General features: G+C 39.6%; 1 protein-coding gene across 2 annotated transcripts in view; it reads right to left on the bottom strand.

Moving 5' to 3' along the window:
• Positions 1-26,846, bottom strand: part of RSU1 (Ras suppressor protein 1) — a 177,446-nt gene that overhangs the window by 90,581 nt on the left and 60,019 nt on the right. The window lies entirely within an intron of this gene.

Genomic DNA, 26,846 nt, shown 5'->3' with positions numbered 1-26,846 from the left:
AATATTGACCAAGTAAAATTATTATTGCATTACTCAGGTACCATAAGCACATCTCAGAATGAGCACTAAATGAACCTCATTAACATGGTAGTGATGGAAACTCACATTTGTAGAGTCCTTATCACTTTACAAATTACCTTTTTAAAGCATTTCCTCATTTGATTCTCCGGCAATCCCTAAAATCAGGTATTAACATCACTTTATAGGTGAAGAAATGGAAACTGCGGGAAATTAACTAATACGTCCAAGATGAGAAAACGTCAGAGTGGGGATCTGAACCTGAGGCTTCTGACTCCAAATCTCGTATTTTTTCTATGTCTGATGAAACCTTCAAGGTTACATGTCAATCTAGGTCAACCAAGGATGAGTTAATGAAGGTAGCAGAAAAAAGCCAGCAAGTGCGCTGCATCTGTTGATGATTGGTCAACTCTATTTTTTTTTTCCTTTTTGGTATATTCAAATATGGAAAAGGCAGTGTGTAAAAGAATTCCCTATAACATGCTCACCTATGAAAGACACGGGGCAGAGAAGTTTAGCAGCAGAGATGTATGTGGTTTTACTTGGCAGCAGACTTACTAAAGGCCTTTCTCCAGAAGTCCTACGGAGGAAGTCCATTTTCAGACTCCTAGTCTACAATCCAAGGCTATTTGAACACAGATATCCAGGAATTATTCTTCCCAATATACAACCAAAGTAACACGTTTGTCCTGTTCTCAGGCTCTACTGCCAATTTTGTTGTAACTGGTAACTCAAGATAATGAAAACACATTCTGGGATGCAAGTATACCATGAGGCACATAATTTCCTAGCTGATCTGAGCTTTAGAAATGAAAAGATAAATAAAAATTTTTTCTAGGAAGATGATGTAATATTTCTTCTTAAAACAAAAGAAGTGATCCTTTGAATCTGTCTTCTTCTTTTTATATGAACTTATAGCTATTCAGAGAAATGGTGAAAGGACCAATATAACAGTGTTTACAATTTCATAAAATGCTTGCAAAGAAAACAGATATTACTAAATATTAAGAGTGGGTAATTCATCATGATCTTTCCAAAGCTACTTAGAATCTGTTGGTGTTGAGTCGAAAAATAAGCAGATACATTTCTCTCCAAGATTATCAATATTGTCAGTTTCTTCATCTTAATGGTTAAACATCATTAGGCAGATATTAAATCATTTGGGAAATTAATGGGCTTTATCCTCTAAACCATGAGTCAGAAAACTGCCTAGGGCAAATGAAAATCCAAGAATTGCACATATTCTGCTTAGCTGGGTATCTTACTGGGTGTGACCTTGTTGGCAATGGATTGCCATTTACCTTTTTTTGGTTTTATCTTTACTGGGAGAGGGGGTTTTTAGCTTCCCAGGAATGAAATCGATTGCTTGTTTAAATTTCTCTATAATTCTTATTTCCTCTTAGGATCTCATTGGCTATACTCTATGTCCTGTCTTCCATATTATTCTCTCATTACTTCTTTTTCTCCAATTTCCACTCTTCCTAAAAATGAATATCATAGAAATTTCTGGAAAAAGTCTTCCATTGAAAAACAAGTCTGTATTTCTGGATTGTCATGTTTTAAATGCACAGTGTATACGTTGCCCACTGTTCTTAGGAAGCACACTCACTGGGAGAAGGGCCTACATACCGGGCAATAGTACCATGGTGTAGCAATTCACCAGTAAGTTGGGGGTGGAGGCACTAGAGGTGAACACATCTCTCTTAAAACATCCACCTAATAAGCCCCCTATGCTTACATAAAACTATCTTCCTGCTTCTAAGCTCTGCCCATTGACATCAGCATAGAATCCACTATGAAAAAAAAAACAACTGAGACCTTTGGAAAAATATATGTATTCCAAAGTGGATAAGAAAAAAAAAAAGCCACGAAAAGCATAAATTGCACAAGGAAGTGAATGTATTCCTGAGCAAAGGGGATCTCTCTATTAGTGGCTACTCTGCCCTAAATATCTTTCCTCCTAGTCCCCCCAAATTGGTTATCCTAATGAGAAATACAGTCTGAATTTCTAATAGGTAGGATTTTATCTGTTGAACAACCATCCTGGACTCCCCATCATTCATACATTACCATGATTAACTCAAATGGATTGCTTTCCCCCTTGATATCTGGTTTAGATGGGAATCATGGGAATATGATTTATTTATTTCTTTATTTTTCCTTTGTAGAGGATGAGTGGGAAGAGCTATATTTGGAGCACAGAGCATTTCTCAGCATGCTGTTATTTTCAGGGCCCTGGGTCAATGTGAGAGCAACATGGACCTGGGAGAGGACCTAGGAAGGATCCCACAGAGAAGCCCCAGCTATTCCAAATTTTCCCAGGGATGACGTCCATGAGACAGTGAGAGAAAGAAGATTCTCTTTTTTCCAGGCTGCATCATAAGCTCCCTTCCACCCATGTCCAAGGCTTGCTCCAATAATCCACAAGTACAGGTATGTTACGAGCAAAGCAGGCTTTAATGGATTATCCTTGAACTTAACATACAGGTGCACATTGCTCTGGGAAAGAAGAGCCTGCACTCTACTACCAACAACCTACGAACCCACTCTGGAAGGTAAACAGCCTCTTGTTAACTTACTAACAGCCTCTTATTAACCCTGCAGTCCTTTTAGTGGTAATCCTCTGAAAGTAATGTACTCAAGTTCTATGCTCCCTGATTGCCACACGTGGAAGACAGACCTAGGGGAAGAACACCAAGAAAGGTCAGCCATGTTCTCTGGGCCCTTTTGTCTGCAGACTTGAACCCCCTGGAGATCTGTCAATCCTTAGCAATGTCTCTATCTAAGTGCTGTCAGTGGAGAGAGAAGAGGCATAGGGGATTGCTAATGACATCTGCTAACTGGAGCAGGCAGGAAACGCAGGATGAGAGCTAGACACACTCCCTTCGGGGAAAAGGAGTCTCATGCTGATGTCTGAAAGTAGGGATACACGGAGAGGACCATGGGCTATTCATGAGCGTCTTCATTTACATCACTTCAAAGTCCCCTGCACATTCTAGCTGGAGTGGGGGCGGGGAGGGGCTGGGTTACCTCCCCCACCCCCATTTGTTTATTGTAGCATCTAACAAAGCTACTGAGTCAAACTCACAGGTGCTTCGTAGAGCTACCAGAACTGGGGAGCCTAAGAGAAAAAAAACAATTCAGGCTCACTGCGGGAAAAAAAACAAAACAAAACAATAGCTTTATGGTTGATGTTGGGCTTTCTTTTTAACAAAGAACCATGAAAACCATGTTTAACGTCCACAGCAAACCTTAAAGCAGGTAGATGACAGAGATGGAAACTGCACGAGCCACACCGAGCACTGACTCTTCAAAGTTATAACCGGGCTTGGCGTAACAGGGCGTGCTTATTTTGTTTTTCAACGTAATGTCACCGGTGGATAACATAATACCCGCTTCTGTGCAGTTGTAATCCTCCCAGCCGGCTATTTGTCTCGGGCTTTCTTACCTCACTCTGTGCCAGCCCGGGCTGCAGCAATTTCAGAAGAGGGTTAATACAATTAGAGTAAAGCTGGGTCATTATACGGTGTGAAAAGATGACACCCGTCTCATATTGGCCTAGCAACAAGTTACCCTTGCCTCAGCAAGGCTCATCTGTCAGCTGTCTGAGGTGGGTTCCCTTTTAAGTAATCACATGCAGGAAGCATCTCAGCCCACTGTCAGTCAGGCAGCAATCGCCGTAACCGCCGCACGCTTCAGCGCCTCTAGTTAGGAGCCCTCACCCATCTCCTTTATTAGAAGCCTGAGCGGCGCTCCGGTGGTGTTCTAACAAGGATCAGGCAGCAGGATTAAGCACTGTGACAAAGAGGATCTAATAAGCTAGAAAGTGGTGCATCTACAGACACGCTGGCTGGCTCCCAGACAGAGATTCACTGTGCTCACTCTTCAGTGGGAAGGCCCAGGCCACAGGGGAAGCCAGCCCGCGCCGTGATTAGCAGTGACCCTCTGACCGACGCCGCTATGAAGATCATATATCACTCAGAGGCTTATTCTGCAATTGCAAATTGGATTTTCCATTTTATTACCTGCAAAAGGACCACATATGCTTCTTCCCAAAGCCTCTAGTAGAGTGAGCGTTGCCGTGCAACTATAATTTTGTAAACACTAAATCATGCAAAACCATCATTCTCCTTGCTAGTTATGGATGTGATTGAATGCAATCGGCAATTGCGGCCCCATTAACAAGCATGCTCGTTTTCACTCATGGAAATCTGTTGTTTTCATAATCACACTGTTAAGAATTCTTCCCGAGTACTCAAAATCCTGAAACATGTGGCCCGGTAACACTATTTACCACATATTAAGCAAGCGAGGGGATCTGGGCAAATTTCTCACGTCATCAAAGCAGCGTTCCCTCCCTTCCTAATTCCAAAATACCACAGGGTGCTTTTTAAATTAATGCACTCTAAAAGCCAGACTGTCTCACTCATAAAAATCTAAGACCATGGACTAACAAGGTAAAATGAGCAAACCATGGCTGATTGGGCAGTCTATCATTAGTTCACTAGATTTGCCCAAACCCAGGTAATTGATTCACTCTTGAAGGAGCCTAGTTGGGACACCATGACACTTGAAAGATCACTTCTGCTCTGCAGTGAATCCGCACGCAGAAGCGAACCACAAATGACTTCAAAACAAAAGTGATGTTTAGGGCTGCTCCATATATGGAGATTCTACACATAAAACTTTATAATTCTCATTGCCACGTACTAGACTACTAATTATAGAAGTGCATGTTAATAGATAATAGCTAAAGATGGACGGGTCCTACTTTGTCATCACTTTACTGAGTGGAAAGTGATCAGAAGGCTTATAAAATGACGCTTATATGGTAATAGTAAATGTCTGCAGTGATGAAACACTGGAAACAACCAGAAGGTTCATCAACAGGTGGTAAGCAGAATAACATATGCTATGGCCACACAATGAAATGTTATTCAGTTATTAAAATGAATAAGCTAGATTTATTTGCATCTATTGACCTAGAAAGTGGTCAACACTATAATAAAAAAAATTTAAGGGTATACTAAGTTTGTTATGATTTAATTTTTGAAAAAAGTACAGAAGAAATAAACCCCATATACATGTATAAGGAAATGTTCGTGTGAAAAAGAAAAAGAAGAGAAGGATACATATTACGTTGTTAACGCTGGTTTCCTCAAAGAGTTGGTTTCCTCAAGTTGGTTTCCCAACTAAGGTGGGCCAGGGATTTGAACCAGCAGAACAAAAGGTAAACTATTAATTTTCTCTTTCGAGAATTCCACGTTATTACATGTATGGTTTATTTTTATAACTAAAAACGAATCAAGTGCATTAAAAGGAAATCGTCAAAAACAAATCCAAAAGACATGAGATGCACTAATTAGTACAAAGAAGTGCATCTTGTTTGAAACGGCATCATCCAACCGCAGTGAACACCTTTCTTCATAGATGATGGTCTATGACGCCCTCACTGGAGTGAGAATCTAGGTCTGATGCTGTCTTTCTTTCTGTGCATCATCAATGCAATCAAAGCAAGCTGGGATGCCTCATGACGGCTCTCAAATTTATTCTGTAGGGAATTCGAGACCACATTGTCATTCTGGCAATTGTCTGCTTAGCCTTTCTGGTAACACATTTTCATTTTTTGTTCAGTTAATACATACAATGCATTGTTCCTTTATGATACACACTTAATAAACGGTTACTCTTCTGATCTGGTCAGGGGAAGAGTATAATTTAAATAAAAAAGATTTAAAAAAAACACCCTGCCAAATGGGTCCAACAAAAGCGGCATCTGATTTATGCGTATGCCCGTATGAATATGCCCAGACGCCCTTTTACCAATGAAGACAAATAGCATTTTACATGGTTTCCCTCTGGTGCTCTTCTTGGCCCTTTGATATGTGTGTCTCAGGGTCAGATGGAATAGAAGGGTCTCCCAGTCACCTATAAATATGACTACCCAGCAACAGAGCAGTGGGCACTCCCAACGCACACTACTACCATCGCTTTATCTTGCAAGTCCCCCTCTACAGATGTTAAATAAATAATTCATGTTTTAAACCTGGTATTCATGTCATATTTCCCAATCATTCTTCTCAATGTGAGAGGTAATCTTTTTTTTGCTTGCCAGATTTCCCTTTTATTGTTTATGTATACTATCAAGCACAGACAAGAGCCCAGTGGATGTGACCAGAAGACCTGGCTCCTAATCCCAAGTACCATTCATCAACTTGGTGACCAAGAGACTCGGGGTAAATTCTTACGCTTTGCTGAGCTTCAGTTTCTGTCTGCCAAGTGGGGATAACAGTACCAATTGATAGGATTGTGGACAGGAGCCAAAAAGTACATAAAATGACTCTATAAACTGGAAAATACTATACAAATATAAAATATTCTTTTCATTATTCATTATTATAAGTGAAATCTGCAAAGGAGAGAGAATGTATATTTGAAAACAATTTGCCTAAAACAGGGGTTCGCTGAAGGAATTTATAACCTCTTGAAACTGAAAACACAGTAAGTTTTCATTTGCATGGTGGCGCTCTTCTGGGGAAAGGGCCCCTGTTCATAAGCTTCTCAAAGGTCTGTGATCAAAAGTAGGATTAAGATGAAATTTAGGAACACTGATTTCACTTCCTAGAAGATTGAATGATTTCTAAACAGCAGAAGTCTGAGTTAGATCCCAGTGGGCACTCCCTCACCCTGATCCTCACTCAAGTCCCCCAGTCCACGGGGGCTGAGTTCAGGACACCCTCCTGACCACCTGGGAAGCCAGAAATGTCAGCACCAAGGGAGCGCCAGTTACCCTGGAGACCCCAGGGAGAAGCCACTGATTAATGCAACACAAACTAAAATAAATGTATGCTCAAAGAATAAGTTTCAGTATCACAACTGTTCACAGGATCGATTAAGTTATCACAAACCAGGCTTCATCATAGCTGTTTAAGTTAAACATATAAAGGATTGATGCCTTAATGATGACAGATTTTTTCAGCTAGTTGAGCATTTAGTTAACAGTCTATTTCAGATCCCTTCAACCATTCCCTCACTAGCAAGATTTAATATTTAATTGACTTGTGATGCTATAGACAGAAACAATGTGTTTTTCTCTTCCTGGGAGGCCCTCTTGTCCTTAGTGACTCCCTAAAGCCCGAGGTACCTGGGCTCACCATCACATCCAAGCTGCCCAGTTATTTTTGTTCCACAGCACATCTTTAGAAGAGTCACAGTCCCCTTTCAACAACACTTGCAGAGTCCTTGGGAGGCGAGGGGCAGGCAGGATGGAAGAAAAACTTTAGAAATTAACAAGCTTAACGACCAAGAGACAAGATCCAAGACAGTGTCTACCATTTACGTTTGTGAATACAAAGCTGTCAGCCAATACAAAGACCAGAAAATGTCATTATATGCTGTTCACTTACAGTTCATAAACATCCTCCTATCAAACCAGCTCATATTCAAAAGGACTGTAATTCCCAAGTGGGCCAGGGTTCGAGGACTGGACACTTGCCTACACTGCTGGTCAGAGTACAAATTGGCACCTCTTTTCTGAAAGGCAATTCGGCAATATATATTAAGAGCTATAAAAATGTTCCTACTGTTTGACCTAGTAATTCCACCCTGGTAATAAATTCATGCTAAGGAAATAATCATAGATATTCACAATGATTTATGAATACAAATTTTCAATGCAGTGTTGCTTATGTTCCTCTTGAACATCTGGAAACAACTCAAAAGTCTAAGGAGTTGGTTAATAAATTATGAGACACTGATACGATGGCATAATATGCAGCCATATGATTAAAAATGTTTTCAAATAAAATTTAATGACATGGGGTAACAGTCAGGACATAATGTTGAGTTGAAGAGTAAGCTATAAAACTTATATAGTATGATCATATGTTTTTTAAAAAAACATGCGTATATACATACACACATACGAAGACTAGAAGAAACTATACACCTAAGTGTATACACCCATGAATAGAGAAAAGACTAGAAGGAAATATACTGAGAATCTTAACAGTGATTATTTCTGGAGGGTAGGATCATGAAAGTTACCCTTTTCTGTGTTTCTCAGATTTTCTAAAGCAGTGGTTCTCAAACTTGGCTGCGCATGAAAATTTCCTGGAGGCCTTGTTAAAACCTCCAGAGTTTTTTATTTGAAGGACTTGGGTGAGGCCCAAGAATTTGCATTTCTAATAAGTTCTTAGGGGATGATGATGTTTCTCACCCAGGGACCACACTTAGAAACTCACTGCTTATTTGTAATAATAATCTTGGTAATCATTCTACAATGTATATCAAATCATCATGTTGTATGCTTTAAATATATACAATTATATTTGTTAATTATTCCTTACTAAAGTTAAAAAATATTTGAACAACCAAAGCTATTAAAATTTTAAATAAAGCAAAAGAAGATTAAATCTACTTAGAGTACTGAAAAAGAAATCTGAATTTTTAGATACTATTACCAGTTCCACTAAAGGTGTCAAAAGAAAACCCCAACTCACAAACCAACGAATGCTTACCATTATCATCATCATAATGATGACAGCTATTATTGGTTGAACACACACTATGTACCAGATGTTTTTTTAGGAGCTTTGCATACATTATTCCAAGTGGTCACAACCATCTTGCATGGAAAGTATTACCTCATTTTAAAAATAAGCATTTTAGGGAAATCACTACATGACTACGGAAATTTAAACTACCCAGGGAAAGTTTTTGTTTTTTTTTTTTTTTTTAGTGAGGAAGGTTGGCCATGAGCTAACAGTCGTTGCCAATCTTCTTCTTTTTGCTGAGGAAGATTGGCCCTGAGCTAACATCTGTGCCCATCTTCCTCCATTTAGTATGTGGGATGCCTCCACAGCATCGCCTGATGAGCGACGCATAGGTCTGTGCCCAGGATCTGAACCCGCGAACCCCAGGCCGCCGAAGCGCAGCGTGTGAACTTAACCACTACACCAGCAGGCTGGCCCCCTACCCCGGGAAATTTTGATGAGAGGAAAAGGCGGAATAGGTTTGAGTCTGGGTAGGACCATCACAGACAAGCCACTGGGGACAGGTTAGGAGCGGTGGGTGCCAGGGTCGGGGTGTGGATGTTGGAGTGGTCTCCAACATCCTTTTAACATCTGTTTAAAAACAGATATATTAATCTGTTTATAAAAATGGACATTCCTACACTATTGCAGAGAAATAGCCATGACTCATGTTTCACAATGTCCATGGCTCATTATAAGCACTTCTGAGAGATCTCACATGTTTCTGATAGTTTTAGGGAAAGTTAGGGGTGGAAGGCAATGGGATTGTGCCCCTGACTCCCATCTCCCACCACTCTCCTGCCACATTATGACATCAGCACCAAATGAAGACACTGCTTAGACGTGGCCAGCAGATCTGAGACTCTTCCCTTTTCACCCAACATCTGTAACTGTACTTTGAGAGTCCATGAGTACAAACATACGACCCGGAACATTACTTAGATGGAATCTGCTCAAGATCTGGATGCAGTAAACTCGAGAACCCATTAAGGAAAGTCTGGAGGGTGTGAGAGGTTTGTGAGGATGGAGTCATAAACATAACCCGATTTTCATCGACTTTTAATTTTCAAATGATCTAAAAAGCGGAAATGACTTCTCAGATAACTTCATAGGAGAAAAAAGGTCAAACAAATATAGGCTGATTCAATCAGTGTGAAGATGATCGCATAATCTTAATAATAATTATCTTAATAACCTTCCCAAATGGCAACAACTTATCTTTCTAATGTCTAACCTCAAAAACAGTTGCTAAAAAAGTATAGCAATTTTCCAGCCAATAGGACTAACGGTGAAGTTTAAATGTCGTCGTAATATATTACTAGGCACTTGCTCATATGGAAGTACGAAATGAAATTAACTTTATTTTTTTATTTATATATAAATACCCTTGAATCCAATTTTATTAAAGGTTAAGTAAGGGATCATCCTACTACACAGAACCTAAACTTAAGTTATATGTAAAAATGGCTTGTTTCGGCTTTGCTCCTCGCTCGAGAGCTTATATTTTTATTACTTCGGTGCCATGTGCTATACTCTCTGCAGAGGCTGTAGATGGTAAGAGTGCAGATATTATGTCATATAAAATATGTACTGAGATAATTAAGAACTGTGAGTGACACAAATGCTAAGTCTACATGGAAAACTGCAATAATTGTAACTTAATTTCCAGTGAATTCAAAATTATTCACACTAAAAAATATGCCAAATGTTTTTTAGGTTATGTACTAACAATCCATTTTAATGCATTTTGATGAAAGCTACTTTCACTTATTTTCAAGTTTAGCAATAATAGTTCAGAAGCAAGATGCAATGAGAAGAAAACCACAACTATCTGAAAGGAATATTTCCGTGTGTGTAAATACACACAGACACGTACACACCCACATACACAGTCACCCTACTTGAGGACTTAAGAAATATGATAAAAGAAAAACTACAGACCACTGCAGAAAAATCATGTAGTGGAAGAAAAAAATTGATAAGTTTCTATTTTTTTAGATAACTATATACTTTTTATCAGTACAAATGATATAAGGCAAATAAACATCTCAAACTAATATAAACAAGAGTGTCTTATTGTCTGGTGCTAATTCAGAGTCAAGCATAAGCCAAAGATATAAACTAGTATGTTTAAAAAATTTAACAGTGAGGCTTAAGAAAAATGAAAGCAAAATAACTATATATATAACTCAAGGAAAAAAAAAAAGTTCTACTACACTTCCCAAGGATCTACTCAGACAATTAACCAGTCCTAACATATGAAAAAGCACTAACTATAAATAACAGAGAGAAAGGGAGATTTACCACAATCGGGGATTCGGGTGAGGATGATTACATCAGGAAATTTCTTTCCAGTATTTTTGGAAAGCCAACTGTCTTGGGTTAAAAATATGAAATACCGTCACAGTTAACAAACAATAAAAAAGGAAATTACTATGATACTCTACTCAGGGGAAAAAATAATCAACAAATTGCAAAATCATTTTCAATGTGTGAAGGTGTTTCAGAGGCTCAATTTATTCACTAAAAAATAAAGCTCAAATTCGCCAAGCCCTGGCTTGGCTCCAGGCACTGGCATACTTCTAAACAACATTACTGGTTGCTACTGGTTTACACAGTCTTGTCAACCCCCAAATTCCAGCTTTCTATTGTCAATTCCCAAATTTCTGACTATCCTGGTATTCCTTATCATTATCATCATGAAAACTGGTTTCAGAAAAAAGAGAAATAGAATTAATGTATTTTCAATGGCAAGAACTATTTTAACAAAAAAATAACCTTAAGTAGTAAATAAATTATTTATATGTGACATTTTATACATTATTCACATTTATCATTTTATTTAATCTTTACGATCTGAAGACCTAAAAAGATGTTCGCCAGCGAAAAATTTCTTTTTGGTACTAATTTGACTTCAGCAAATATGAACAAATGGTGTCCTGTGGCTTAATCAAGAGCCAGGTCCCCTTAGTCGATGATGTAAATTTAAAACAGTAAATGGTGAAGTCCAGGATAAACGAACTAGGCCCAAACAGCGGTCAGAATCATGCTTCAATTTTCAAACTGTGGTTTAAAAACAATGGCATGCAAAAATCATTCACAAGAGTCCAGACTCACTTTCCATCAGACAGTGTGTGACTTACTTGCGATGACTCAGATGTACCGTAGCCTTTCTTGCTTCTAGAAGCACCTACCCAAATGCCCTCTCCCCTGCCATTCCTGACAAACCGTAATTTCATTCAGTGTCACCTCTCCCGAGAAGTCTGCCTGGACTTCCCCACAAAGTTGATCTCTGTGATTTTTTCTATCACAGCACCTGTTTGTTTCACAGTATTTATTACATTTTATAACTATTTTGTTGGCTTTTTTTTTCTTGGTCTGTTTCTCCAACTCCACTGTAAACTCCACAGACACAGAGGCCATGATGGTCTTGCTCTGCATGGTGCCTGGCACCAGTGCAAACGGCCCTTCTCAGAGTCTCCTCCTAGCTCCTCTTATAGCACTGACTGCTGTGGCCATCCTCCCATTACATAATCAAACTGGAATTATAATCAAATTGTTTCCATTCCAGTGTCCCTCATTAAAGAGGATGGGAATTTTGTCTTACTCATTTTTCTTTCCCTGGTGTTTTGCACACGATAGGGATGCACTTTTCAAATGGGATAAGATTTGATCCCTCTAAGGGTGTCTCTCACAGGATCTAAAGGGAAAGGTTTTTAAAAACAACCATACACTTGTTTATCTACACCTCACCCAGCCCCCACCACAGATTCTGCTATGTCCCCCTTGCCGCCCATTGGACAGTAATGACACCTCAGAGATGTGAGTGAGCTGGGCATGGAACAGACTGGCTGTGAAGGGCAGAGAAAAGAGATGGAAAGCACTCAAAGGTGTGTCAAATTGGCAGAATGTTAGCACTTGTTTACGATATATGCGATTCAACTTCAGGCAAACATAAAAAGAAAACAAAAATGTTTGGCTTATGTGATAATCTAATAATTCAAAAATGAGGAAAATGCTTTTGTGCATTTAAATACCAGAGACTACCTTCGATGTTATATGTATATGATCTCAGGCCTCAACGGAACCTGCAAACTGTGGAGATGCCTCCCAGTTAAGGAAAATGAGGTTCAGGGAGGATTCCGTGATTTATAGAAGGCCACAGACCAGTAAACTGGAGGGCTGGGATTCAAATCAAGGTCTGCTCCTTCCTACATGACAAGGGCAACTGTCAGAAAGGACCGGTTTGTCTGTTTGCTCGTTCTCTTTGCTTCTCGTGAGTCTTGCCTATTTTTCCTCCTTCCTCTCTAAAGAAAAAATGACAGTGACAGTACCTTGATGTGCATTAGGCTCAGGGCAACTAGCTGATTATGCCTAAAACAGCACATAACCATGGTTATGACATAAAACGTATAGCTTATCATATGAAATATCTTGGGTAGCAAATAAACATATATATTATATATATATTCCAGAAATGTATCTACAAATATAAACACCAAATAAAAATCAAATATCAAATAGAACTGCAAAGAAAGACTAAATCACTACAGATAGTGGCCAAATTACATAGATGCTCTTTGACTATTTCACAAGACAAAACAACACGTATTATTACCACCAAGAATGTTTAGGGAATGAAAAAGTTTTATTAATTTTACATGGTTAACTTAGGTGGAGCAGAAAATTCGCGGTACTTTCATTCTTGCTAAACATTTTCTCATATGCTGGAGTTTCTCAAATTCATAAGTCTACTATATAGAAAATGAATTGATCCAAGGACTGTGTGTCTCACTTTCACATGTGTCTCACTTTCGCATGTGCCCATGCACGTGAACATACACACACAACTCCAGATATCACATTGGTTTTTAGAAGCTATTTTATATGCCACTGTATTAGTTTGCTAGGGCTACCATAATAAAATACCACAGACTGAGTGGCTTATACAACAGAAATTTATTTTTTCATATTTCTAGAAGCTGGAAGACTAAGATCAAAGTGTCAGCAGATCTGGTTCTTCCTGAGGCCTCTCCCCTTGGCTTGCAGATGGCCACCTTCCCACTGTGTCCTCCGTGGTCTTTCCCCTGTGGGAACACAACCCTGGTGTCTGTCTGTCCCAATTTCCTCTTCTCGTAAGGACACCAGGCAGACTGGAGTAGGGCCCACCCTAAGGGCCTCGTCTTAACTTAATTGCCTCTTTAAAGGTCTTAGCTCCAAATATTGTGACATTCTAAGGTGCTGGGGCTTCGGGTTTCAACATATGGATTTTAGGGGGGACCCAATTCAGCCCATAAGAGCCACTATCTTCATTTTCTAAATAGTCAAGTACCTGGAGAAGCCGAAAGTCTGCTCTAGATATCTGCTTCTGATTAATCAAGGTAGTTTATCCATTCACAAACATTAGTTTAGTAATTTGTGTGATAAGGATAAAGAAGAGACTGTCCCTAAGGAGCTTATGGTCCAGTGGTTCAAATGGATACACACAAGACAGATAATCCGAAGACAAGAGCACTTGATCCAGAGCAGAGAGGGTGGCAGAGGTTAGGAATGACTCTCCAGGGGTGATACTTAACCAGTCTCTAGGAGTCTCTAGGAAGAGGGGAAACTCACCAGAGTCAAAAAGCAAAAACCAGCATGAGAACAGGGAAGAATGGGAGCTGAGTCTAGAGGGGTGGGCAGGGGCTGGATCATCAGGAGCCTTATCGACCATGCTAAGGAGCTTGGGCTTTCTCTGCACATGCTCTGAAACACTGACAGGTTTAACGCAGGAAAGCCATGAGCCCAGAGCTCCATTTTTTTGTGTTTTGTTTTTTGGTGAGGAAGATTGGCCCTGAGCTAACATCTGTGCCCATCTTCCTCTATTTTGTATGTGGGACACCACCACAGCATGGCTTGATGAGTGGTGTGTAGGTCCGCGCTCAGCATCCGAGGCCGCAAACCCCGGGCCACCGAAGAGAAGCATATGAATTTAACCACTACACCACTGCGCCCGCCCTGGGACCCCCGTTTTTTGATAGAGCACTTTAGTCATTCTGTACAGAAGAGCAGTCTTTGCCAAAGACACAGTGGAATGCGGCAGTGAGTTCTGAGCTGTTTCCCAAGCAATTTGTCACTCATGATAGTTGAACGATTTATAAAATGTTCTTTATAAATTAGGCTAGATCCAAGACTAACTCTTTAATATCAATATGCTCATATACTTGGGTGAGAAATGGGTGGAAAACAGCTAGCATACCAACAATTGCAATGCGAAAACAACGCTCTGGTAATCCTTATCCATTTCCATTCAAATCCCAGATGCAACATTTACTAACACTAAGACCTTGGACAAGTCACCTATCCTCTGTGAGTCTCAGCTGCCTTGTCTGCAAGATGAGGATTTTAACTGTTTACCTCACGGGGTTCCTAAGGGATTAACAGTTATTTAACGTAAAGATTTTAGAACAGTGCCTGACACACAGCACATACAACAGAAATGTATACTATTACTGCCACAGCAATTGCTATCACTACTTGAGTATTATCACAAAAAAGACAAAAGATGAGCACTTCTGATCTAGAAAACTGATTTGAAAAAGCATAGGAACTGATACCCAAGCTTTCAGTTGGCAAATGAATGAATGGTGGTGTCACCAACTTCAACACAGAATTCAGGAAGAGGAAAAGAGCACAACTCCAGGTTAAACGTGGCACACCTGGGGAGCATCAACGTGGAAAGAGCCACTAGTAGGTACTAGGTAGTAAGGTATCTAGTCTGGAATATCAGCCAGAGAATTAGCTAGGTTGAGAATATGGAACTAGGACTCATGAATAAAAATACTCACAAAGTTAAGCATCTTCAAGATACAGGTCCATATAACACTTACAGAAGAATCAAACAGCCAATATTCTGGATAATATAGGTTAGAGGAAATCAAGCATTCCAAAGGGCACACTATCTGTATATAACTCAAACTACTACATTTTATATATAATATGATTTATTATATGAAGTGACATAATTTGAGCTGGGGGAGTACAGTGCATGGCAGTCTGACTTCAATTATTCTTACTGGCATTTTCAACTATGGGTACCATTTTGGTGGATCAGAAAGGGAAGGATACAATCAGATATAAAGGTTAAATTTCTCTTTAATTCTATAATATCCAGGTTTTTTTCATCCTTTGGATAAAATATTTCCTCAAACATGTCGCTGTCACTTTAAATCGTTGTCAACTGTGTATATTCTTTAAAGAAATACTGCTCCTTTGTCAAAGTTACGGCTCTGTCTTCAGGGGGCTGCCATGTTGGCACCAAATTACGCACAAGAGAACAAAAAGCACCTCACTCCAGTCCAATGAAGCACAGAAGCAGGAACTCTGATGGCAGTTTTCAGATGCTTTTTGATGATGAATGATACTATTAAGCTCCTACGCGAAGGCAGCATACAATAATTCTCCATTCCCTGATATTAAAATCCTATAAAGGAACAGACAGCTAGCCTCATACCATAATTTACCCCCTCTGGTTAAAGCACTCTTCTGAGATCGCCCACTTCAAAGAAGAATGGGAAGTTTCAGATAGGGTGGCAGGTGTCAGGGCTACAGCAGGACAGAAGAGAGGTGGGTCTGCAGAAAGATGGACCCGGAAGGGTGGAGGCACAATGCCGGGTGAGTAAGAAAGAAGAAGGCTGACGGAGGTGACACCAAAAGAAATCAAAGTCGACCCACGCTTCTCCCATAGTGGTGAATCTGCACGACCAGCCTCAGTAAAAGTACGTACTCCCAAGATAACTTATGAGACATCCAGTTAAACAGGACGGAATAAAAGCATTTTTCTATATTCTCCTTCCTTAAAAATCTGTTGGGAGAAGGAAGAGAATGATTTCTTAAATGAAACAAGTAAAAAGTCACCACCTCACATCACAAACTATGACAAACAGAGGCTGAATTCAGGGAAATTTAGACCGAAAAGAGGGAGAACATTGATAGCTGACATACAGCATCTCAGAATTCAAAAACGATACAGATTTTTGTAACAGTCCTAGAAGCAGCATCCAATGAGCCTTTGGTTGAAGTGCTAACATCTAAGGGTGAGGGTTTGCTAGAAGAGAAGACAGAGCAATGAGTACCCCCAGAGAAACCCTGGTCCACAGCAAACAACAGAAGAGGAGCTGAGGATGAGCCACTAAGAGCACCGGCCCTGTGTGAGAAGGAAGTGACCGGAACGAGGGACAGGATGCAGTGGTGACACTGACGTGAGCCTGAGAGCCTCTTATTCCTCTGCTAGCCCCAAATGGGGAAGGTCTGAACAGTGAGAGGGACGTTGCTTCAGAAAATACATAGCTCAAAGGAGAACTGGGGCTGAGGCATAGATAATTCACATCACGGGAACAATGAAAATGATAAAATACAGCTATACACAACAATATAGATAAATCTCAAACATAACGTTGAGTGAAAGCAACCAGAATACATACTCAATGGTTCCATTTATAAAAATTCAAAAACAGAAAAACTAAATAATAGCATTAGAAGTCAAGAGAGTGGTTCCTTTCGGGTAGAAAGGAAGGCCTAATGATTGACTGGAAGGAGGCCCGAGGGGGACGCTGAGACTCTGGTGGTGTTCTATTCTTGAGCTGTGTAGTTGCTGCTTGAGTTTTTGCAGGTTGATCATTCATCGAGCTAGAAGCGTATGATATATGAACTTTTTGGTACGTGTGTTATGCTTTAATAAATAGAGGGGAGAGAGAGAGAGGGCAGAGAGATGGGAAAGGGCAGACAGGGGATGGAGAGAGATAATCAGTGAATAATACTATAGCCATCTTTGTAGAAAAAGCAAGTCTCCCAGTAAATGGAAAAAATCAGGTTGGTCCCTGATGTCTCTCCAGCAACCTTCAATGTCAAAAGACAATGTCCACAAAGTTCTAGGAAAAAGCTGATTTGAGATTTTTATACCCAGACAAATTATCTATCAAATAAGAAAGGATACACATTCTCACGTATGCAAAAACTCAGGACACAAAATAACCTCTTTGAAAAAAAGCAACTTGACAATTAAATCCAGCCAATTAAACAAATCAAAAAGCTATCAACCTATCTTGAAAAATATAGTTTAAAAATGTACTTACATATATTTATGTATAAAAGTTGTGTGTATGTATATATATGTGTGTGTATATATAGATTCACATACACACATATATAAATATAAAACACCTAAATATTGTCCATAATTTTTATTTTCACTTTTAGAGTGATCTTTTAGGAATTAATATCTTCATATTATTGGGCTCAAGTAGTAAACCTTCAGTAATTTCTGCCTTTGACTTCCTTTTCTTAAATTCAAAAAGAAATTAGCATTTTAAAAATATTATGTTTTTCTATTTATCAATATAGTTACCTTTCTACCTCTTAACCCACCCTTCTGTGCGTAGCTGAGACATATATTGAATGATGGTCACCAAAACATAATAATTGCTATTTCAAGTTGGTGAGATTTTAAGTGAATCTTTTAAGCTTTCTGAATAACTTATGTTCATTATTTTAAAGAACTAAAACATTTCATAATAGCAATATTATTTTTTGCCAGATTGAGTTAGTTAGAACAAAAAAATGGTGTCCCTTCCTTTTGCCTACCACCAAAAAAAAAAAAGACTCAAAATTAAATGTACCTAAAAAATGGACCTCATGCTCTATGATCTACATGTACCCACTGGATGAAGCGAGCCACTAGGTTCAAGAAAGATCAAGCGCCTTAATGACAAAATAGGATCCCCCACAAGAAAAGGAACTGTATATGATTTGACTATTTTACCAACAAGATGACATATTCCGATTAAACTTGTTTTCCTGTTATCAAAACCAACACTCTGAACTCCAGAACATTTTTTCTAACAACTTACCTGAGTTAATGAGGGAAGAGTTACAAGTAAATAATTAATGCACATCCCTCCCAACCCAGGCTGCCAGCTGGCAGTTTCCGCCGAGACGCCCACCAGCAAAAGAGCAGATCGCTACACTCTCACCTGCAGGGACAGCCACCGGCGACTTCAGAGTCGACTCACCTGGGTGCAAAGAGCGACAGTGTTCCACTTGGACACATCTTTAGTAATAATTACATAGAGGAGATAACCGGGATGGTGACAAATGGACGCAAATTCCCCCAAAGCACCCAATTCAACTTTTATATTCAACTTAAAAACAAACTCTCACTTTTCTGACATAAATATGTGTTTCTGGCAAATTCACAAACACAATGAGGGCCAATTAAAGTTCACACTGAAGCTAGCGAGAATTTTAGTATTCATTTTCCTTAGACACGGCAGAAGGCTGCTCAATTGTGGATTACAGCCACACACATCTCAGTATTACTGATCATGCAGGGTAACAATGGAGCTGGAATTTCAAAGTTCACAGCTCTCAAAATACACACAATGTTTAACTCAGGCCACTGTTTTTTGGCACAAGTTTCAGGAGATTCTTAAGGAGAACTTTTTGCATTTTTCACTGTGCGAGTCATACTGTGGACTGGGCCCTGAAATTTCCAGTGGTGAAATGAGTAAACATTAACAGTAAAGTGATAAAATGAGAAAAATTTTAAAACAGTATTCAAGACACCACTAGCCAAGCAGCGTCGTGCTAATGACTTCTACTTTTAGATGACAAGTCGTGCTATTTAAACAACCAAATTTCACTGCAGACATCCTTCAGAAATAGGTACCAAGGCAACCATGCTGATGCCAGGCTGTGGGGAGCTGTGGGGGACTGGAGGAGGCTCAGTATATGCACTCCATATACTGATAATGATCCAAAACTCCACCACAAACTTAAAAAAATTATCTGAAGAAAAACTAAAAACTGGACCTAATTCAACATCCATCTGGCATCTCTGAAAAAGAAATAACTTAGGGCTCCCTGTCTTTAAAAAGTTTGATATTTCAAAACTGCAAGGAAGGAAGATTCCAGTCCTCTGAATGAGATTATTCTAAAGAGATCTTGTGGTTGACATTTTGGTGTTATTTCTGGACACGTCACTTTTGGCTGATTACTCAGGTACGAAATATTAAGCTAGTATTCCCTGTAACTTACTTCTGTTACAGCAGCTAAAACTATGACATTGCTGCTGTCAAAATACATCATCAAAGACTCCTATTTCAAAATAGTTTTTGTCAAAAACTATTAATCATAATATCAATATATAGAATGAGGGAGGCAAGCAGTATAAACTTCATATCTCCCCGATATGAATAATGAAAATCAAGTCATACATACACCTACACACTTTATCAAGCCCAGACCTAAATTCCAATGGAATCAGGATCCTGAAGTCAAGAGGTACCATGAAACCAGCCAGCTTACACGATTCTGAGGCTGAGAGTGGGCCCACCAAGAGGTGGGGGAAAGAAATGATATTCACGAATGTGACTGCATTCTGAAGCTCATGTGTACATTACTATATGCGATAGGCTGACTAAGAGCCTCCCAAATATAGTCATGTCCCAATTCCCGGAATGTGTGAGTGTCAGCTTATATGGCAAAAAGGACTCTGAGGATGTGATTAAGTTAAGGATCCTGAGACGGGAAGATGATCTGGGTGGGCCTGATGTCATCGCAGTGGTCCCTCTATGAGGGATGGGGAGGAATCAGTGCGAGAGAAGGCATTGTGATGAGGGAAGCAGAGACTGACGTGATGCACTTTCAGATGGAGGACCACAGACCAAGGATGGCAGGCAATCGCTAGAAGCTGAAAAAAGTAAGGAACTGGATTCTCCCCCACATCCGCCTGAAGGAACCAACTTCACAGACACCTTCATTTTAACTCAGTGAAACTGATTTCAGACAAGTGACCTCCAGAACAGTAAGAGAATAAATTGATATTGTTTTAAGCCACTAAGTTTGTAGCAATCTACTACAGCACCAATAGGAAACTAACACACTCTGCAAAAATATTCTGGGTAACTACATTAGCTCTGTCAGCTGTTCACAATGTCCTCTTCCTCAGCTTAGGAAACTTTTCAAGGCCTCCATACACTATTCATAAAATGTCTATGAAAGCTGTTGCCTCTTGTTACACAAAGTGAGCATAACATAACACATTTTTATCTTGGCACAGAAAATCTGCAAATTAAATGTTTTGATGCTTACAGAAGCTATAAAACATTATTAGCAATATCACAAAACAAATATATACTATTTCCATATCAGAGCCATAAAATAGGCATTGTTCTGTTAAACTTCTATTAACTTCCGTGTCGTTCTCCTTCTATTGGTTTTCTTCTGTGTATAGTAGAAAGTTTCAGAGAGAGAAAAATTAATAGATAAGCTCCTGGCTACGGAAGCTGGGGAAGGGTGTGGTGGGGGAGATGAAGCTAGAAAGCTAGAGGAAAACGACTCTCTTCCCTGCTCATTATAGCCACAAAGGAATGAAAGATAAGGAGACAGCTGATGTCATCAAAACATAAAGACGCTATGACTCTCAGAGGCTGTAATTCAGGACTTCAGGATAGTTAGGCATTTCTTTTTATTTTTTTAAAGGCATTTATCTCATTGTTTAGGTCAAAGACTGCCTGCAAAAATGGCTGCAACAATCCCCTCCCCGCTCCCATCCTTAGTTCCTTTGCACACTGACTCTGGGCTCAGTCAGGTGACTTCCTTTGGCCAATGGGACAGTAGCAAATGTGAACCAAGCACAGACTTGGAAAGCGCCTCCTGCACCTGGGCACTGCGGAGCCCTTGGTCAACAGCCTGCCAGCCCCTAGACATGTGAGTGAGACCATCCAGGATCACCAGCCATCAGCCAACCCCCAGCTGACCCCAGAGCCATGAGGAGCCGAGTAAGCACCAGCTGAGACAGTTCTGACCAACACAAGTGTGAGCAAATAAAACGGCTTTGTTTCAATACACTAGGTTGTGGGGTAGTTTGTTATGCAGTAAAAGCTAACTTGATATAGTTTATGAAGCTAATACAAACACATTGTAGAAATTTTGAAAATTTTTTTTAAAAAGTAGAAAAATAAAAATCACCTAGAATCCCAACATACAAAGACACTAATTACTAGCTTTCTTTTTATATTCTCTATAATTAGAATCACACTATAAATTCAACCTAATAATGGACTGTTATAAGTATTTCCCATGTCATTTTATATTCCATAATATACTAGAGTTTATTTAACCATTCTTAGATCATCAGACTTGAAGGTAGCTTCAAAATTTTCACTCTTATAAACACTGCTGCAAAAAACATATGTGTATAAACTTGTCTGAGTTCGTGATTACTTCTTGAGGACCGAGTCCCAGAAAAGAACATACTGCCACAAAAGGTGGGAAGCTTTTATAGTGCCTGATATATATGGTTAAAATACAGTCTACGACATCACACTAATCTGCAATCCACCAGCAATGTACGAAAATGTTCATTTCCCAAACCCTCACCATTGCTTTATATGATTACTTTCTAAAGTCTTGGTTAACTGATACACTAAAAAAGGGCAACTGGTTTTTTTGTTTGTTTGTTTTGTTTTGTTTTGTGAGGAAGATCAGCCCTGAGCTAACATCCATGCTAATCCTCCTCTTTTTGCTGAGGAAGACCGGCTCTGAGCTAACATCTATTGCCAATCCTCCTCCTTTTTTTCCCCAAAGCACCAGTAGATAGCTGTATGTCATAGTTACACATCCTTCTAGTTGCTGTATGTGGGATGCGGCCTCAGCATGGCCGGAGAAGCGGTGCGTCGGTGCGCGCCCGGGATCCGAACCCCGGGCCGCCAGTAGCAGAGCGCGCGCACTTCACCGCTAAGCCACGGGGCCGGCCCGAGCAACTGGTTTTAACTCGCATTTCTTTGAATGCTGGTGAGGTTGACCAGTTTTCATATGCTTGGCCATCCATCGTCTCTTGTGAACATCTGTTCTTGCTAATTTTTCCCTACTGACGTATGTGAAGGAGCTCTGCCATTTATCTCCAACACCTCCAAGAATGGTTAAGATAAGCTGATACTGTGGGGTGGGGCCAGGACAGAGTTTTTTAAACCCAGTTCCAACGCTCATATATACAAGTTTTTTCCCCCAGGGAGAGTCCATAGCTTTCATCAGCTTCCTTCAGTAGTCCATGATCTCATAAACTCTGAGAACCAACTGGGCTAAATGGGGAAGAACAGCATGAGCAGGTTTCACTATGGGGATGCTCAAAATTGTCCAACCAGCAACAGAACACCTAGCCAAATGAAAGGCAGAACTTTCGATGAGTGCTGAAGGAAGACAGACTAGGAGATGATTAAATTTGTATTTAAGTCATGGAATTTAACATTAACACTGCTTTCCTTTTTTCTTTTATTGTTGCTTCTTCTGCTAAGGGCCAGCTGACGTCTCATCTCTGCTTGCTGTGGACCGTTTGTCCCATTACTACTGAAGCACTAACCTCCAAAAGTGATGAAATTTGGAAGTGGGGCCTTTGGGAGGTAACTAGTTCATAAAGGTGGAGCCTTCATGAATGAGATTAGTGCCCTTATCAGAAGAGACATAGGAGAGACAATTCTCTCTCTGCCATGTGAGCACACAGCAAGGTCTCCTCCTGCAAACCAGGAAGAGGGCCCTCACCAGGAACCAATCAGCTGGCACCCTGATCTTGGACTTCCTGCCTCCAGAACTGTGAGAAATAAATTTCCATTGTTTAAGCCTCCGGGTCTACGATATTTTTGTTATGGCAGCCCAAGCTGACGCCTTTTTAAACTATCTGAAGCCATGCTGATCTTTGCCCAGACTGCAACCCTATTGCAATTACATTTGTTGTTCTAATAGTTCCTTAACTGTTCTTTAGGTTTCATTAGGCTATTAGCTCTGTGGGAGAGAGACCTGTATCATACCTTTTGCGTCTTTCACAAGGCCTGAAAAGATATGAGAGAATAAACATTTAATACACGTTTAATAGATTCTAGAAAACATAAGTAATGGTTAAAAGCATGGATTCTGACAGATAAGGGATTTTTCTACCTGCATGACTTTGGCACGTCACCCTAAGGTTCAGTTCCCTCATGTGTAAAATGGATAAAACAGTCACTCCACCTCATGGGAATATCTTATTTAGAATTAAATATCTTATTTAGGAGATGCAAGCACTCATAAATCGTAGCTATTAGTATCATTATCATCATCATCACTGACACATTTTCAACTTTATTCATTTATGAAAACTGATCAGTTTAAGACAACAAAATGCAGTTATAAAAATCTTATTAACACAGATAATTCAGTGCTATTCAAAGTGGCGTTTGCTACAGTTAAGGCAGTTATCCTGAGGTTATGATTTGATAGTGCAAAATCTAGCAATCTGAAAAATGAGGAAGTTGTGATAAATTGAGATTCAAACATAAAGAACTGTTATGATGGATTCAAACACAGACCAGAAGATTTTGTTAAAGAAGTAGGTGAACAGCTAAGTAAAAAAAGTTGACCTGAGTCAGCAAAAGTTCTGTAATATCAATTAAAAGCATGAATGAATGGAACAAGCTTGATCTTTTGGTCACTGTCCCAGGAACACAGTAAGCTGAGAAATAACATCCTCCAAGAGGTTGTAAAGTGGGGCAATTCACTTTTCTGCATTCTTTTACAGCAAATTACAGCTAGCAAAGTCTTTTGGATAGCAATTGCTTGGGTCAACTGATACAACCAAACAATGAACCTTTAACACCAACCATTGATCTTGCTAATTGCATCTGCCACTATATTTGCTTCTTTTGTTTCCAGGCAGCCCTCTTTCCTAACCCTATTCCAATTGTTAAACGGTCAGAACACACAAAGTGACAGATTTAGTGCTTCACTGGCAATTTATACAACTGACTGCAACGCTGTTGTTGTAGTGAATCATGATTTATTTGTCTCACATTGCAGCACATAACCTTTTAAATGCAAGGGGAAAAAAGCCAACACCTCTTTAAAGTTTATATACGACCATCTACCACTGTATCCTATGAACTAGATTTGAAAGAGAACCGATCAAATGAGTGATGGATGTCTTTTCTCTTTCTGCAGCTATAACTTCATGCACAGTCCATTCATGTATCCTGGGCTCAGTCATTGTTCTTTGTCTGCATGTGATTCAGAGGAAAATCTGGGAGGTATACATAAATGACGTCCATAACCGTCAGCTAATAGAACCTAGAACAAAGGGTTAAAACTAGGAATATTTGGGGTGTAGAAATTTGAAGAGTCCATAGACAGATTTGGGAGCATCTTAAAATTCTCCAAATTATATGTAAAATTTCATATGTGAAAATACATATTTTGAGGAGAGCAGCTCTACAGGTTTCACTGGTTTCTCAAAGGGGTCAGTGATTCTTGAAAAGATCAAAAATGATGGCTTAAGGGAACTTGACCTACTGTTGCAAAATAAAAGGGACTGGAGGCATAAACAGGCATGTGAACAATGAACCAATCTCAAAGGACATCAAGTTTTACACCAAGGTTTATAAATAAATAGATGAGAGAAACAATTGGTGCTATGGGCTGAATTGTCTTCCCTTCAAAAATCCATGTTGAAGTCCTAACTCCCAGTACCTCAGAATGAGACTGTATTGGAAATCGGGTCTTTACAGAGGTGATTTAGTTAAAATAAGGTTATTAGGGTGGGCCCTCATCCAATATGACTAGGGTCCTTATAGAAAGAGGAAACTTGTGTGCACAAAAGTAGGACAACCATGAAGACACAGAGAGAAGGCAGCCATCTACAAACCAAGGAGAGAGGTCTGGAACAGATCCTTCCCTTAACGGCCCTCAGAAGGAACCAACTCTACTGATAGCACAATCTGGAACTTCTAGGCTCCACAACTATGAGAAAATTAATTTCCACTGTTTAAGCCACCCACTCTGTGGTACTTTACGGCAGCCCTTACAAACTTATATAGTTGGTCTTAGCTATAACAGTGGATTAAGAGACAATTCAAAAAGTAATAAAGACTGAGAGATTATTCTGGGGGTTAAAAATGTGGTAATATCAAGAATGAAAGTGGAAATGGTCTTAATGAACAATTTGGAAGTAATAGGGAAGATGATACGCATGACAATGCTTCCATGTCTGTTACGGCACCCAGCCAGTGAGTGCAAGGTTGAGGGGATAAACTGAGTAAAAATAACTTCCTGAGGCTACGTAAATGAGCAAGAAAGAGGCAGAAAAATTACACCCGCCTACACCATATTACACCTGCCCACACCAAAGATTACCAAAAATTAATCTGGACTTCTGCTTCGAGCCATGATGAAGTAACTGGACAAAATGGATAACTGCTTTCAGATACTGGGCAAGGCAGCCCCAGACTATGATCCCTGAGAGAAAGGAAATGAGAAGAACCCCATGATTACCCTAATTTTCTCCTGGAAGCACTTCCAGATAGTCACGCAGGAAGTGGGAGATCAAACCAGGGTGGTTTTGTAGAGAGATCAGAGTTTGAGACTACCGATGTAGTGGGAATCTGTGGGGCAGGGTAGTAGAAAGAAAGGAACTATAAAGGAAAAGAGCCTAAGAAATCAGCAGAGGGTTCCCTTGAGTCTTTGGCTGAATAATAACTGCAGTGTCCAGGGCAAGACTCCTCAAGGCTAGGAAAGAAAAATAAAACAAAAACGAACAGGGAAAGAACCACAGAGGAGATGTAAGCCAAACAATTACTGGAGTTTGCACAGGGCTAGGAAACATTCACTTTCTGATCAGTCAGAGAGTAGAGACCTCACTGAACACCCTGCTCATTAGATAGAGATCCCAGAAGTCTTAGGACCAGGGCTGATCTAGCCCAGGCATAAAAGCTAGTCCAGACCAACCCTGGTCAAGGTTAAAAACAAGCCTTGAAAGAATCAAGCTGGTGACAAACAAATTAATTGCTTCCCAACAGCCTACAAAGAGAGATGATAACACCCATACATTCAAAAATATACTATTCAGAATGTCTACTATATAGTAAAAAAAACAATAGTAGACATGTAGAGAAATAGAAAAAAGGAATCTATCAACAACAGAAAAATCAGCCAACAGAAACAGATTCAGAAATTGCATTAGCAGACAAAAATGTTAAACAGCTATTTAAAATGTGTGCAAAAATTTAAAGGAAAACATGAACATAATAAGGGAATAAACAGGAACTATTAATAGAGCAATGGAATTATAAAGAGAACTATATGGATATACTTGAACTGAAAAATACATGATTGGAGATGAAAATTTCACTCAAGAGGCTTATCAGATTAGACACTGCAGAAAAAAAATCAGTTAACTTGAAGACAAAGCAAAAGAAACTATCCAACTGAAGCACAAAGCAGGAGGTAAAGGTT

This window comes from Ceratotherium simum, chromosome 32 (assembly GCF_057802395.1).
Source record: "Ceratotherium simum simum isolate JZ-2026a chromosome 32, ASM5780239v1, whole genome shotgun sequence".
Classification (NCBI taxonomy): domain Eukaryota; kingdom Metazoa; phylum Chordata; class Mammalia; order Perissodactyla; family Rhinocerotidae; genus Ceratotherium; species Ceratotherium simum.
The sequence above is the reverse complement of the archived record's forward strand: the minus strand, read 5'-3'. Positions and strand labels throughout refer to the sequence as shown.